This window comes from Callorhinus ursinus, unplaced genomic scaffold (assembly GCF_003265705.2).
Source record: "Callorhinus ursinus isolate GAN/ISIS: 27379988/994484 unplaced genomic scaffold, GSC_fseal_2.0 scaffold63, whole genome shotgun sequence".
NCBI classification, from domain to species: Eukaryota; Metazoa; Chordata; class Mammalia; order Carnivora; family Otariidae; genus Callorhinus; species Callorhinus ursinus.
Window position 1 is genome coordinate 2,921,132 of NW_027397125.1, and position 5,305 is coordinate 2,926,436.

Below are 5,305 nucleotides of genomic sequence, written 5' to 3' on the forward strand. Positions count from 1 at the left end.
AGGGTGGGAGATGAGGAATTGATGATGCTTCTGGAGAGAAGCTTAGTGTCTTTTACCAACAACAGAAGCCTCCACACATTCTACTATTGGCAGATACCCCTTCCACCACCACCACGCAAATGTCTGCAAGTATCCAGACAAGTGGTAAATGACTGGCTTTGAGTCTGGAAACACGGGTTCCACACCCTGGCTCTGCTACCGAGCACGTGACCAAGAGCTGTGTGACTCACCTGCCCTATCTGGACAGGGAAGAGGTTGGTCTAGAAGTGGGGTTTTCGACCGTCCTGCACGCCCGCGCCCTCTGCAACATGATGCGCGCCGCTGCGCTTGCCGCCGCTGGCCTCGGGCCCCGCCTGGGCCGCCGTCTCCTGTCGGCCGCCACCACCCAGGCGGTGCCGGCCCCCAACCAGCAGCCTGAAGTCTTCTACAACCAGATCTTCATAAACAATGAGTGGCATGATGCTGTCAGCAAGAAAACATTCCCCACCATCAATCCATCCACCGGAGAAGTCATCTGTCAGGTAGCCGAAGGAGACAAGGAAGACGTGGACAGGGCAGTAAAGGCTGCCCGGGCCGCCTTCCAGCTGGGCTCACCCTGGCGCCGCATGGATGCGTCTGACAGGGGCCCCCTGCTGAACCGCCTGGCTGATCTGATTGAGCGGGACCGGACCTACCTAGCAGCCTTGGAGACCCTGGATAACGGCAAGCCCTATGTCATCTCCTACCTGGTGGATCTGGACATGGTTCTCAAATGCTTCCGTTATTACGCTGGCTGGGCTGATAAGTACCACGGGAAAACTATTCCCATCGATGGGGACTTCTTCAGCTATACCCGCCATGAACCCGTCGGGGAGTGCGGGCAGATCATTCCGTGGAACTTCCCGCTCCTGATGCAAGCCTGGAAACTCGGCCCAGCCCTGGCGACCGAAGTGTGGTTGTGATGAAGGTAGCTGAGCAGACTCCACTGACTGCCCTCTATGTGGCCAACCTGATTAAGGAGGCTGGCTTTCCCCCTGGCGTGGTCAATATTATTCCTGGATTTGGCCCCACAGCTGGGGCCACCATCACCTCCCATGAGGATGTGGACAAAGTGGCCTTCACAGGCTCCACCGAGGTTGGCCGCCTAGTCCAGGTTGCCGCAGGGAGCAGTAACCTCAAGAAAGTGACCCTGGAGCTGGGGGGAAAGAGCCCCAATATCATCATGTCAGATGCAGATATGAACTGGGCTGTGGAGCAGGCCCACTTCGCCCTGTTCTTCAACCAGGGCCAGTTCTGCTGTGCGGGCTCCCGGATCTTTGTGCAAGAAGATGTGTACGCCGAGTTTGTGGAGAGGAGCATTGCCCGGGCCAAGTCTCGTGTGGTCGGGAACCCCTTTGACAGCCAGACTGAGCAGGGGCCACAGGTGGATGAAACTCAGTTTAAGAAGATCCTTGGTTATATCAAATCTGGGAAGGAGGAGGGGGCGAAGCTGCTGTGTGGTGGAGGGGCGGCTGCTGACCGTGGCTACTTCATCCAGCCCACCGTGTTCGGAGATGTGCAAGACAGAATGACTATCGCCAGGGAGGAGATCTTTGGGCCAGTGATGCAGATCCTGAAGTTCAAGACCACAGAGGAAGTCATTGGGAGAGCCAACAATTCCAACTATGGGCTGGCTGCAGCTGTCTTCACCAAGGACTTGGACAAGGCCAATTATCTGTCCCAAGCCCTCCAGGCTGGCACTGTGTGGGTCAACTGCTATGATGTGTTTGGGGCCCAGTCCCCATTCGGTGGCTACAAGATGTCCGGGAGCGGCCGGGAGCTAGGAGAGTATGGGCTGCAGGCATACACCGAAGTGAAAACCGTCACGGTCAAAGTGCCTCAGAAGAACTCCTGAAGAACTGTGCCGACTCCTGGTGGAGGTTGACATCAGCAGCAAAACCAAGAAAAATGACACTTGTACACTAGAAGTCTCGAAAGAGAAATTCTCTCACAAAATCTCTTGATCAAGAAAGTCTCAGGGGCTCCTGGGTGGCTCAGTTGGTTAAGCGACTGCCTTCGGCTCAGGTCATGATCCCGGAGTCCCGGGATCGAGTCCCGCATCGGGCTCCCTGCTCAGCAGGGCGTCTGCTTCTCCCTCTGACCCTCTTCCCTCTCGTGCTCTCTCTCTACCATTCTCTCTCTCTCAATAAATGAATAAATAAATAAAATCTTTAAAAAAAAAAAAGAAGTGGGGTTTTCTTTCTTGAGGCCCTGCTCTCAAGACCTTTCCTCCTATGTCTTTATAGATAATGCAGCACAGTTAAGAGTTCAAGCTTGGAATGTAAACAAGCCCGGTTTAAACCCTGGCCCAGTCCCCTTACTTGCTGTGCCCATGTTCTTGAGAGGTTCTTCATTTGTGAAATGCATCTTATAATAGTAACCACCTCATAGGGGTGTTGGGTGGATAGACATGAGTTTAATATTAGCACCTACCTCATATATTATGTGGATTACATGAGACAATACACATGAAACTGACTTAGCTCTGTGCTGGACCCATCCAAAGCAAGCAACAAACATTAGCAAGTATTAACAAACTGAAAAGGCATCTTTCCCTTTCGAGTGCCCTTAATGGCACAGTCAGCCAGCCATAAATCCTCTAAGATAAAGAAAATCTTGAGATACCAAGTATTTGCAAAATTTTTACATTTCTTGAACTGTCTTGAAATAATTTAACATCCATTGCCTAAAGTTAATTGGTTCTTGCCACAGAACCTCACCCTTGGGATCAGTCAGGCCTGGGTTCCAGAACAAATCACTCTTTGCATCACCATCTAAACAAATGACTCTGTGATTGTGTCCCAGGTATATGCCCGGTCAAGATAATTTGATAATTTCTAGCCAGTAAAGGTTTACCTGTCAGCTTTTACCTTAATCTCTTAATCAGAATGTTTACTTTCCCTAAAAGCAGGCTTGTTATCTTTATATCATTTATCTCTTTTATATCATGTATCTCTTTTTCGGGCACTGTGACCTGCGCACATGGGTGGACTCATATCTGCACGGTTTGACCTCATGTGTATACAGCCTGTCAATCAGGTGTATACCACTGGTCAGTTGTAGTAATATATAATAGCACTATATATTAAACTCATATTAATATTGTGATTCCTTCCTATCCCTCTGAATTTAGTTTAAGAAGACGATTACAAACCTACCTGTTGGGGCGCCTGGGTGGCTCAGTTGGTTAAGCGTCTGCCTTCAGTTCAGGTCATGATCCCAAGGTTCTGGGATCAAGCCCCAAATCGGGCTCCCTGTTCAATGGGGAGTCTGGTTCCTCCCTCCTTCCCCTCCCCCTCCTTCTGTTCATGCACGTGTGCTCTCTCTCAAATAAATAAAATCTTTTAAAAAAATAAATAAATAAAATTAAAAAAAATACAAACCTACTTGTGTGTATATGACTTATCGAGTCACAAAATTATAGGTCACATTAAAGATTCAAACATTGTAGTGTTAAAGAAAAAATGTTTTGTGACACTTATCGAAGATGGTAAGGCAGACTCTTTTCAAGGGGGGGGCGGGCCACTACAGTGGAGCTTTGTAGTAGGGGAGACTCTACTCCAAAAAGGACAAGTGGGGCATTATATGCAAGGAGCAGGCTGGAGGTCAGTGGATGGAAAAGAGGAAATCTCAAAGGTAAAGGGATTCTTACCAGACCTAGTAGAATTTCCACTGAAGGCAAGCCACAATGATAAAATGGGGGGGGGGGCGCAGATGAGGAATTTTGTCAGATGCCAAGGGTGAGGGGTTTTCTTTAAACTGACTTAGCAAGGTTCTTGCTTGAAACTGGATTGTGCAATCCAGGAGAGAGAAGCCCCAGATCAGGCTTAGTCGAGCAGAGGGTTTAGAGGCACCAGATTACAGTTAGGTCCAGGAGAGAATCTTTGTCAGTAGAAATAAATATCCTAAAAGGCTAGTCTCCCATAACCCCACCCAGAGACAGTCTCTATTCATGCAGGTCATGGTCCTCTAAACCTGTTCTCTGCCTGTACTCACTTTATTAGGATAAAGATTAAGCCGCTGTAATTACAAAGGAACTAAGTGACTTTAAAAGCACTGAGGCTTATTTCTCTTTCACCTAAAAATACCAACGTGAGAAAAAAGCCATAAACTGCACGATTCCAAATATATGACATTTTGGAAAAGGCAAAACTATGGAGACAGAAAAAGATCAGTGGTTGCCAGGAGTTGCTGTGGGGCAGGGAGAGGGATGAAGAGGTGGACATTTTTAGGGAAACGAAGCTATTTCGTATGATACTGTAATGGTAGCATATGTCATTATACGTTTGTCAAAACACATACAATCTACAATATAAAGAGTGAAACCGAATGTATCCTATAGACTTCAGGATCATCACCCACTGTGATACATATACCATGCTAATGCATGATGTTACTAATAGAGGAAACTGGAGGCGAGGGGGAGGGCTTACAGGCAATCTCTGTACTTTCTGTTCACTTTTTCTGTAAACTTAAAACTGCTGAAGAAAATAAAGTGTTGGGGTTTCTTTGTTTGTTTGTTTGTTTTAAATGTTAAGGTAAGAATTCCAGGCTGTTAGGGAAATTCTGCTCCATATGGTCATTCAAGGACCCAGGTTCCTAGTCACTGCTCTGCCATCCTTGAAACATTGTCATTGTCTGAATGTTAAGAGATAGGTCCCCATCGAATCCAGCTTCCAGTTGGTGGGGAAGAAGAAGAGAAAGTGGAAGTATGTCCACTCTCCAAGAGCCTGGACCTACACACTCCCCTAAGCCATGTTCTATTTTGAGAATTTAGTCATTGACCACACCTAAACACAAGAAGAGCTGGGAAATGTCTATAGAGATGCCCAGGAAGAAGGTAAGAAGAAATTATGGTGAATAGACAGACAGACACACACACACACACACACACACACACACTCATATTTTGTTTCATTATGCATTTTATATATATAACTACCTATTGTAATTATTTTCATTTATAGAACTAGGATAATACTACAGCACATACTATTTTGCAACTTGTTTTTTCAAATTATAAATAATAATTATAATTTATTTTGGACATATGTACATGTTTTTCAGCTGCCTAATTCTTTATGACAGTTACATGTGATTCTGTGTATAGATTTACTATAATATGTTAACCTATCTCTGAACTTTTAACCTCTCATGAACTTTATGTTGTTTCAAATTTTTTTCTATTTCACCTCTCCAAGCTGGTCTACAACCTTTAATTACATGTTCCCATAGTGGCCCATTCTCTTTTATTTGGCATTAAACTGTATTGATTTAAATAATTTGA

At 46.1% G+C, this 5,305-nt stretch overlaps 1 pseudogene; it reads left to right on the forward strand.

Annotated features, from left to right (window-relative positions):
• Positions 1–284: 284 nt before the first annotated feature.
• LOC112839030 (aldehyde dehydrogenase, mitochondrial-like) lies at positions 285–2,158 on the forward strand (annotated as a pseudogene).
• Positions 2,159–5,305: the final 3,147 nt, after the last annotated feature.